This window comes from Plectropomus leopardus, unplaced genomic scaffold (assembly GCF_008729295.1).
Source record: "Plectropomus leopardus isolate mb unplaced genomic scaffold, YSFRI_Pleo_2.0 unplaced_scaffold1585, whole genome shotgun sequence".
Lineage (NCBI taxonomy): Eukaryota > Metazoa > Chordata > Actinopteri > Perciformes > Serranidae > Plectropomus > Plectropomus leopardus.
Genome location: NW_024617000.1, coordinates 1 through 10,507, shown reverse-complemented (window position 1 = coordinate 10,507; position 10,507 = coordinate 1). Strand labels below are relative to the sequence as shown.

At 37.2% G+C, this 10,507-nt stretch overlaps 1 long non-coding RNA gene across 1 annotated transcript; it reads left to right on the top strand.

The window, feature by feature from the left end:
• The first annotated feature begins 117 nt into the window (after window positions 1-117).
• LOC121964525 lies at window positions 118-3,613 on the top strand. The gene is made up of 3 exons (XR_006107370.1): window positions 118-669; window positions 1,007-1,112; window positions 2,046-3,613. It is a non-coding gene; the product is annotated as an uncharacterized LOC121964525 (long non-coding RNA).
• The last annotated feature ends 6,894 nt before the right edge of the window (window positions 3,614-10,507 follow it).

The window sequence follows — 10,507 nt, the reverse complement described above, 5'->3', positions numbered from 1 at the left end:
TGTTTTTGACTGAGGATAACAACAGCCCTCCTCTCTGGTAACTGATGACAGTCAGTGTGCACTCGACTGGTGATTATTCCCCTGAAACAGCTGGAAGGTTAATGTTTAGATACAAAATCCAAGAAGAAATTGTTAGAGCTCCACCTGTTGGTGTAAAGGTAGATAGCCACTATGAGTCTGTTATGCCCAACTCATTAGCGGCCCTATGAAGTGAAAAACACACCCAAAATAATTACAAAAGACACCTTTTAAACAATAAAATCCATGTAATTTATTAAGAAAAACATGCAAAAAAAATAAAAATCCCAGGCAGAGAGGTAGCAAGACCAGCAGTTCCCGCACCAGATGCCTCTCTCCTCTGCTTTTTTAGCTTTTTAAGCGCTCCTTCCTCAGCCAGGTGCAGTGCATCTTGTTAGGTGATGCAACACACCTGAGCAGATCAACAGAGAAGAAAAGAGACAACAGCACAGCGCAAACACAGCTGTAACACTCACATAAACCCACCACTTCTTGTTTTATTGTTGGCTGCCCACGTTTCATTGTCATTAGAGATATGAAGGTGTTTTCTAGGGAAATCCAGCATTGTATATTTTTAAAGGGCAACACTGGACAAGTCGCTGCAAACGAGGGTCTTAAAGACCTTAATTACACCTGATGTTAAAGTCAAAGGTTTCTAATTATCCAAGTTGTTTGGATTAGTATTTTTTGGCACAGGAACAATAAGAGCAGATTCCTTTTTTTCCTTAATCATTAAAAAAAATCTGTGAAAAATATCCTACGATAACTATAGCCCAACATGATGTGTGTTTTTCATGTTTACCTTTTCTTCTTTTCTTCACATCATTATTTCCGTCCTCATCTGCCTGTCCTTCTTATTTATATTTTATTATAGCCTTTCATTTTATTTTATTTTAAAACAATTTCATATAAGTTTTGATCAATGTTAAGCGGTTGTACTGATTGATTGTTTCATATAAACATATATTCTCTGCATTCTCCTCTGCAGACACACTGTTGGTTGGTTTCCCTTCAGAAGACGAGTGCAGGTCCAAGAACTTAACCCCCCTGAGGTCCAGCACAACCAGCAGAACGAGAACAGGAACCCAAATCCAGTAAGAAAATATCTCCCAGATCTTTCCTTCTGATTCACCTTCATGTAACTGAAGTCTTCTAAACTAAACATCCTCATATCTCAGTGGCTCAAGGCCTGTGTTTCGATGACACGGCAGTCTGACATATAGGCATTGATGATAATAAAGTAGACTTCCACTGTGGATTCATAACTTATTAAAGCGGGCCCAATAAACCACTATAGCAGTGATACTCAACTATTGGCCCTTGGGCCAAATCTGGCCTCCAGTAAGGTGCCGGATGGCCTTCCAACTAGTTTCTGATTCACAATAAAAATGAAGTGATTGACACTGCTAATTCTTTTGTGCTTTTAGTATACACAAGTTGTCGGTGCATAAAACATCATCAAAATTAGCTTGTTTATAAAAACTTTTAAAAAGCCAGTGGAGGATGCCCCGCAACAGAGGCTAAGCCCCTTATGTCCTAAAATCCTAGATAGGTCCTTAAATTATTGGAAGTGTCCAAAAATTTTAGAAATGTCCTAAAGTCGTAGAAAAGTACTACGTTGAAACGTCCTAAAGTCCTGGACATTTTCTTAAATCCTAGAAACATCCTGAAATATGAGAAATGTCCTAAAATCCTAGAAACATCCTGAAATCTTAGATATGTCCAAAAATATGCGAAAATTCAGAAAATCCTGGAATCGTCTTTTATGCTTATAAATTTCCTAAAATCCTAGAAATGTTCCAAAATTGTATGAACATCTGCAAATCCTAGAAATGTCCAAAAAGCCTAGAAACCTGTATGGGGCTGCTGCCACTGGCCCCTGGCCTCCTGTCATTCTGTAAAGTGGCCCCAAAGCAAAGCTAGGTTAATATTTGTATTTAAACAGTATTCTTTAGCTGAGAAACACTTTAAAAACACACTGCCATAAATCATCATTTGAACGATGACTGCGTTTTTTGTTCATTCAGGCGGACGAGCTCGCTGACAGTCACAGGGAGGAACCTGCTGCTGCAGAGGACGGATCAGACACACAGGGACCGATGACAGCGGTCTTAGTGCCTCCTCACAGGGTGTCAGTCATGTGGACGGCCTGGGTTTTCTTCAAAACTTTCTTCTCCTCCCTCATACCTGAGGTTCCTCAGGGTGTTGCCAACTGACCACCCAGGACCGACTGTTGATCTGAACAGCAGACTCTTTTATTTCCCAGCTGGGAACAATAATGTCCAGAGATGGAAAGAAAAAGAACTAGAATGAATAAAAACGAGGACATTGTTTAAACAATGACTGGGACCTTCCTGCTGACAGAAGTTCAAAGAGCTCCTCTTTTTAATGTGTGAAACACAAACAACACCAGCAAAAGAATGCAATGCCAGACCCCTGAATTTCCCCAAATGGACTGGAAACAAAGGACACAAAAGACTATAAACATCATACCACAATAACAATGATAATGCATTGTTGAACAGGATCGCAGCTCTCCATCTGACCAAACGTCTACTGTCTAAGGATTGTGGGTTTTAGCCGTGACACGAGACAACAGTAGGTGGCAGCTGAGGGTAAAAAATACATTTTATGGTGCCTAAGTTATTAGAACTAAGGAGGATTATTGGCATTGGCTTTCTGATCATCTAGGATTCAATTTCATAATGAAGAATGTGATCCAGATCAAAGATTTTCTGTTGAAGTGAAAATCCACACACAGACAGAACTCAGTACAGTACCTTATGGCTCTCTGTCCCTCTGACAGGACACGTTTATTTTGGCTTTTACAAACTGGTCCATGCATACATAGACTCTGGGTTTGATGACAGCTGTAAAAGTTGGGCAGATTTTTGTTTTTTACTTTTTTGACAGACTTTGCTTCTGACTGTGGACGCATAACCTGAAAGCATTTGAGACAAATTGGTAGACATTACAGCTTTTTTACTTTGACAACAGTCTGTGTTTGGAAATGACTCATGAAATTTGAAGTCTGCTATTTCAAAATGTGAAAAACAAGAACTTGATTTGAAGTTGGTTTTTTTCTTCTAAAAATACAATACTTAAAATGACTGCACTCAAGTTGCAAATTACAATCAAACTTTTCAATATTAAAAAAAAAGTCAAAAATGAAGTTTCTTGGATGGATTTCGGCTTTTATTTGCTTCTTTACAGTCACTGTAGTAAAAGCCAGCAAACACTGACTGTGACTTCAGTTCTCAAACAAAACAAAATCTGAACCAAAGTCATGATTCACAAAACTAAACAAACATTTTGTAGTTTACTTTAGCAGCTCTGTTGTTGGTGGATTTTCCTGTTTATTGAGCCACGAGTGAAGGTGATTGTGACCAAATGCAAACTAGACTGCTTCTTTTTGCCAAATCACTGGGTTAATTGTGTAAAATAGTGATGTTGCCATAAATCAAGTTTTGTAAATATATTCTGTATTTTCAAAAAGCACTTTACAACATGCATCTTATGCAGGCTTCTTTACATTTATGCTTTATTATTCTTCATGGGAAGATTATTAATATAAATATAACGCCGACAGGGCTAAGAGTTGTGTTTTGTTGTTGTTTTTTTTCAGAGATGAGGTTAAGTTAAGTTCAGGTAAAGTCAAAAATCTCATTAAAACATACCAGGTTCGCAGCTTGGCAGAAAAGGGGCTTTACCTGGCAAGGGAGGCGAATAAATCTGGATAACGACTATGCACCGCGTATTCTTCAGAAAAGAAGGGCATATACAGAAATACGCAAGATCCTGAAGGATCGCCAGATCCCTTTCCAAACCCTGTACCCAGCGCGGCTTAAAGTCAAATATAACGATGAAACCCGGATCTACGAGAGCGCCGAGGAAGCGGCAATTGACATGTCAAACAGAGGATACCCGGTGGAGATCATCAAACCTCCAGAGACTCTGATGGACAAACTGCAGCAGCTGACGTGGGAGAGGAGCAGCCAGCGAAGGAGGAGACGCGCATCCCACCCCAAACAAGAATCTAACTTCAAGGAGAGACTGCAGTCTTTCAGGCGGACCTCACCTCCAACAACTTAAGCTAAGCTTGGTCGTTTTTATCTGGTAGATGGGCCCCCTTTTTGATGTTTTTCCCCCCAATGTTTGATGGATTGGGTAGGTGCATTTACAAATATAAAAACCTAAAATTAAATGGGGAAAAGGCTAATTACCTGGTTATTCTGGTTAATAATGTTATTTACAAAATGTAAGAATCACAGGGGGCAACAAGGGACTCTGGTGCAGCTAACCTGAGTAAGGGCCCCCTCTTCTGGACACGGGGAGGGGCTTTCCCTAGAGGCTCGAACAGGGTCACAACAAAGACCTCTGAAGTGGAAGCCATACACAGCTTTGTTATATTACATGTTTATCTGTTTGACATTTTTGGTTCAATGTTGTTTTTCTATGTTCACTCCCTGTCAGTTCCTTCAGGGAAGGGGGGCTTTCCTAGGAAGTATATGGAGGCTGATTTTTGTTCACATACATGCAAGGTAAAATCTTAAAGGTAGCGTCTTTTAATGTTAATGGTTTACACAGTCCAATCAAAAGAGGGAAAATTTTATCCAAATTAAAAAAAGAAAAAATTCAAATCGCTTTCCTACAGGAAACGCATTTAAGTGACTTAGAGCATAATAAGCTAAACAGAATGGGTTTCAAATACATATACTCATCTTCTCACAAATCAGGACGGCGCAGAGGAGTGGCCGTATTGATATCTGGTCAAGTTAAATATGAACACGTGTCAGAAATTAGGGATAAAGAAGGAAGATTTGTTTTGGTTACTGGGAGAATCAATGGAGACCTAATAAGCCTCCTAAATGTCTACGTCCCCCCTGGAAGTGATTGGCTATTTTACAAGAAAATATTTGAAATAATGACTACAAAAAGCCAGGGCATTTTAATCAGTGGAGGAGACTTCAATATTCGTTTAAATCCTCAATTAGACTCCTCCAATAGAAAGTCAGACTCAAATGCAATCAGTAAGAAAGTGAATGCTTTGATGAAAGAAGTGGGAATTATTGACGTTTGGAGAGAATTGTATCCGTCTGGCCGAGATTTTACCCACTTCTCCTCACCCCACGCAGTCTACTCCAGAATAGATTATTTTTTCACCTTTAGTAAGGACTTTCACAGAATAGAACAATGTGATATTGGTCCGATTGCCCTATCTGACCATAGCCCGATATACATGTCAATAAATTTAGACAATAAACCAAGATCTTTACCTTGGCGTCTGAATTCAAACCTTCTAAATAACCCACAGATTAAAGAAAAAATTAGGAAAGAAATTAAAACATATCTGGAGCTAAATGATAATGGGGAGGTGACGCCATCTGTGCTCTGGGATGCATTGAAAGCGGTACTCCGAGGGAGAATAATAGCTATCTCGTCGTATGAAAAGAAAATCAGAAAAGAAAGGCTCATTAATTTGGAAGAGAAATTAAAAGAATTACAAAGAGACCATGTAGAGACTCTAAATAAGGAAACTAGATTAAAAATGAACAAAATAAAAAAGGAAATAGATGAAATCAATACGTTAGAAATACAGAAAATGCTGATATTTACAAAACAACGTTACTATGAAGCTGGTGGAAAATCTCTCAAACTCCTATCTTACAGATTACGCAAACAACAAGCAGACAGTTCAATACATAAAATAAGAAATCCTTACTCTGGGAACATTGAGACTCATACAGAGAGAATTCAGCAAAGTTTTGAAATGTTTTATAAATCGTTGTACTCTCAACCAAAAATGAATAATGACCTTCAGACTGAATCATTTTTAGCCACTCTTAATTTACCTACCGTTACCAACGAACAAAATGATAGACTATTGTCTGAAATAGGAATAGGAGAACTAAATGCAGCAATAAGTAAATTGAAAACAGGGAAATCGCCGGGCGCAGATGGCTTCACCTCTGAGTGGTACAGGACTATGAAAGAATCACTGGCTCCGGTACTATTGAGAACTTTCAATTGGGTGTTGAAGAAGAAAGAAATTCCGGCCTCCTGGAGATATGCCATCATCTCGGTGTTACCAAAAGAGGGAAAAGACAAGTTGGAGTGCAGCAATTACCGGCCAATTAGTGTATTGAATATTGACTATAAATTATTTACAACTATACTGTCCAAGAGACTTGATAATATACTACCAGATCTGATCCACTCCGACCAAACTGGTTTTGTAAGACAAAGACAAACACAGGATAATACTAGGAGAACTTTGCATATAATAGATCAGATTATTGAACAAGGAATAGAACCAGCCATTATTAGCTTAGATGCCGAAAAGGCTTTTGATTCGGTCAAGTGGTCTTTTTTGTATAAAGTTTTAGAAAGATTCGGCTTTCATAAATCTATTATTGAAGTATTTGAAGCCCTATATGACAAACCTTCAGCAAAAATAAAAATTAATGGTGACTTATCTAATCCATTCATCCTTGAAAGAGGAACTAGACAAGGTTGCTGTGCCTCTCCTCTCCTCTTCTCTCTATTTATTGAGCCCTTGGCTCAATGGATCAGACAAAATACAGACATTAAAGGAATAAATATGCCATCAGGAGAAAATAAATTGGCCTTATTCGCCGATGATGTATTGATATATCTATCACAACCCACTCAGTCACTCCCTAAGCTTATGAACCTGCTAGAACAATATGGGATGTACTCAGGATATAAACTTAATATACAAAAAACACAGGTAATCACCTTTAATTATTATCCACCTAATCACATCAGAAGCAAATACAAAATGAAATGGGATGCAGAATCAATTAGATACTTAGGGGTAAACTTAACACAGGATATTACAAAATTATTTGATTTGAATTATAACCCCTTAAATTCCCAGTTGAAATCCGATATTTCACGTTGGAATGTTATCCCTTTCTTGAGCTTAAGCTCCAGGGTGGAGTCCATTAAAATGAACATTCTGCCAAGATTGCTCTATCTTTTCCAAAATCTTCCAGTGTCAATACCAACCAAACAATTCATAGAATGGGATATGATGATATCCAGGTATTTATGGCAGGGGAAAAAACCCAGGATCAGGTTTAAGACCTTACAACTAAGTAAAGAGAGGGGGGGTATGGGTCTCCCCTCCTTAAGAGAATATTACCTAGCAGCACAGTTGAGGCCATTGATTTGCCTATGTACCCCAGATTATTCAGCACGTTGGAAAGAAGTTGAAAATGCCTTACTAGAAGGGATTCCTATTGAAGCTACTATTTCAGATAATGAACTTTTAAATAAACAATTGAACATAAGCAACCCTTGGTTAAATATATTATTGAGAACCTGGCAGGAAATTGTAAAAACTTGTAATTTAAATGACTCAATTAAAATACTGCGATGGTGTGCTTATGACACTGACTTTATTCCAAACAGATCTGATGGCGGATTTAAAAAATGGGCTGCTAAAGGCCTAACAAATTATTACTCATATACTAAGGAGGGGACATTCCATAGTTTTGAATTCTTAAAGAAGAGATACAATCTTGAGCAAAAGGATTTCTATAGATATCTTCAAGTTAGAAACTATTTTAACCAGAATCTAAGACCAAATGTAGGTAAAGTACAAACAGGAATTTTGAAAATTCTTTTGTCAGTATCAGAATCTCCGTGTACTAAGATTATCTCTAAACTATATAAAGATGTACTCCATCCCAAATCAGGAAATACGTGGTATATAAAAGAAAAGTGGGAAAAAGAAGGCAATTTGATTATAACAGAGGATGCTTGGAAAGGAATATGTCTCATACAATGGACTTCAACTTGCTCGACTACCTGGCGTGAATTCTGTTGGAAAAACGTTGTTAGGTTTTTTATTACACCTTTACAAAAGAGACATGGGGGAGGGGGTTCCAGCTGCTGGAGACAATGTGGGATGGACGACGCCAATCATTATCATGTTTTCTGGAACTGCCCAGTCATTGTTCCTTATTGGCAGGAAATCCACAAACATATTAACAATATATTTGGAGTCAATATACCTTTTATTATGAATACAGTTTATATGGGAGATATTCAATTTAACGGATGGAGAAATAACGATAAAAAGTTGGTTCAAATTCTCCTGGCCGGAAGCAAAAAAGTTATAACGAGAAATTGGCTCAAACCCCACTTACCCACTATAGATGAATGGATAGACATTATTTATGAAATTTACATAATGGAGCGGCTATCATATTCCCTTCATGTCCAGAAAGATAGATTTTACAAAATTTGGAGCAAATGGACTGAGTATATTAAACCTATAAGACCAGACTTCTCTTAAATTGTTGGAAAAGGTCAGGCAAACAGTGTTGCATTGACCTAGGTAATTTTTTGTGACCTTTAACCTGAACCTTTTTATTTTGGTATATGGATGTACTGATATTTTGTTTCTATACCTCTCCAATGTGAAGGCCTCCCATGTTCATGTAAATAATTCACTTTTAATGTTTACATAAATGCTCAAAAATATCTGAAAGAGCAATATTGAGATATACTCAGATGATCTGGGACTATTTATTTGATAATGTCATTGTATACATATGTTTTATGCTGAGTATCTTATGTGATTATGACATTGCTCTTTGAAACTGCTCTTTCTAAATAAAAAATTTAAAAAAAAAAAAAAACATACCAGGTTAAAATCCAGATCAGTGCTGATTAAATTACAGTAAATATTGTTTTAGAAAAAAGTAGTTGTTCATAACACCAGAATCTGTCTTAAGGAGTTTACCTCTCAGCTGGTTTGTAGGCCGTCTGCATAATGTTCTCGTCTCATGTGGGATTTCCTTTTTCTCTTTATTTTGTCGTCGCAAAACTCCATTCCGTTAACATTCCAAATTTCAAAGGTGCCGCATTGAAGCTACATAAGATCATTCCTACTGTACATGTCATTTTTAAGTATTTTAATCTCATCATATTGACTGAGAAACCTTAAGTGTAACACAGGGATACTCAACTTGCTTTGCTTGGGGGCCACTTTTGCAAAATGACAGGAATAACAGCCCTATACATGTGTATAGGATTTAAGGACATTTCTAGAATTTTAGGACATTTCTAGGAATTCTGGACATTTCTATGATTTCAGGATGTTTCTGGGATGTAAAATCTTTCTAGGATTTGTAGGATTTTAGAATGTTTCTAGGATTTCAGGATGTTTATAGAGTTTTAAGATGTTTCTATGATTTTAGGATATTTCTAGGTTTTAACAAAGTTTCTTAAGATTTCCGGACATTTCTAGGATTTCAGGACATTAGAGACTTAGCTAGGACCTCTGTCTGCACTTTTTTTTTGATAAATAAAAAAGAAGGCTTGGAAAAGTCACAGCATTAGCAAAATTCATTAATGGTTTTGGAAAAGTCATGGAATTTTGTTGTGTGAAATGTGATGTTAAATAACGGCAAATAATTAGCATTTTAGGACATTAAAGGCTTAGCTAGTAGCTCTGTCGGGGCGCGGGGCATCCTCCACTGGCACTTTTTTAATATAAAAGCTCTATTTTGATGCTTTTTTAAGCACTCTGGCCACTTTGGCACCGTATGTAAACCAAAAGTACAGAAACAGTTCCCAGTGTGAATTACTTTATTTTTGTTATATATAAGAAAATAGTTTGGGGCCACTCGGCACCCTATCAGGGGCCAGATTTGGCCCGCAGGCTTTAAGTTGAGTTTCACTGTTGTAACACATCAGATGCATACAGTTATACTCACTTTACTCCACTCATCAGTTACGTTGCTGTTCTAAGACCTCAGATCTCATCTGTTTCTATTTTGTCTATTTGACTGTAATCAGTGCATGTTTTATTGATCTGTGACAAAGAATAAATGGGTTTTACTATCGTCTCTTAACAATGAGCCTCATGCAGCAACATTCTCTTAAATTTATCGTATATTTTCTCTTAATTTTCTGCTAAGAGCAAACTTAAGAGAAGTCACCTCCAGATGCACCAAATGTTCTTAACCATCCAAATTTTCTAAGATCCAGTTGTGCTCAACAATGAATCCCACTTAATCATAAGTCACCTGTTAGCACAGGTAACACCCCCTAAATGCTATATAAGTGTGTGCTGTGTGCAAAGAGTCTGACACATGCACAAGAAGTGGAGAGGTGCCACCCCCCCCAAAAAAGTTAAAATTTACATATTGTTAAATAAATTAATTGTGCTTTTTGTAGAGAGTCAGTTCTGGAGTTACAAGAAATCAAAAACCCATCAATGACAAAACATTTGCTGTGTCAGCAGCAGAGGTGGAGGAAGTATTTTGTGTCTTGATTAAAAGTACTAATACCACACTGTATAAATACTACTTGCAAAAGCCCTGCTTTAAAAATGTCACCTAAGTAAAATTACATAAGTACAATCAGGAATGTATTAAGGTAATAAAAGTAAAAGTACTCACACAGAAAAGTTTAAATAAATCTAAAAAATCTAATTATTAAATTAAATAAG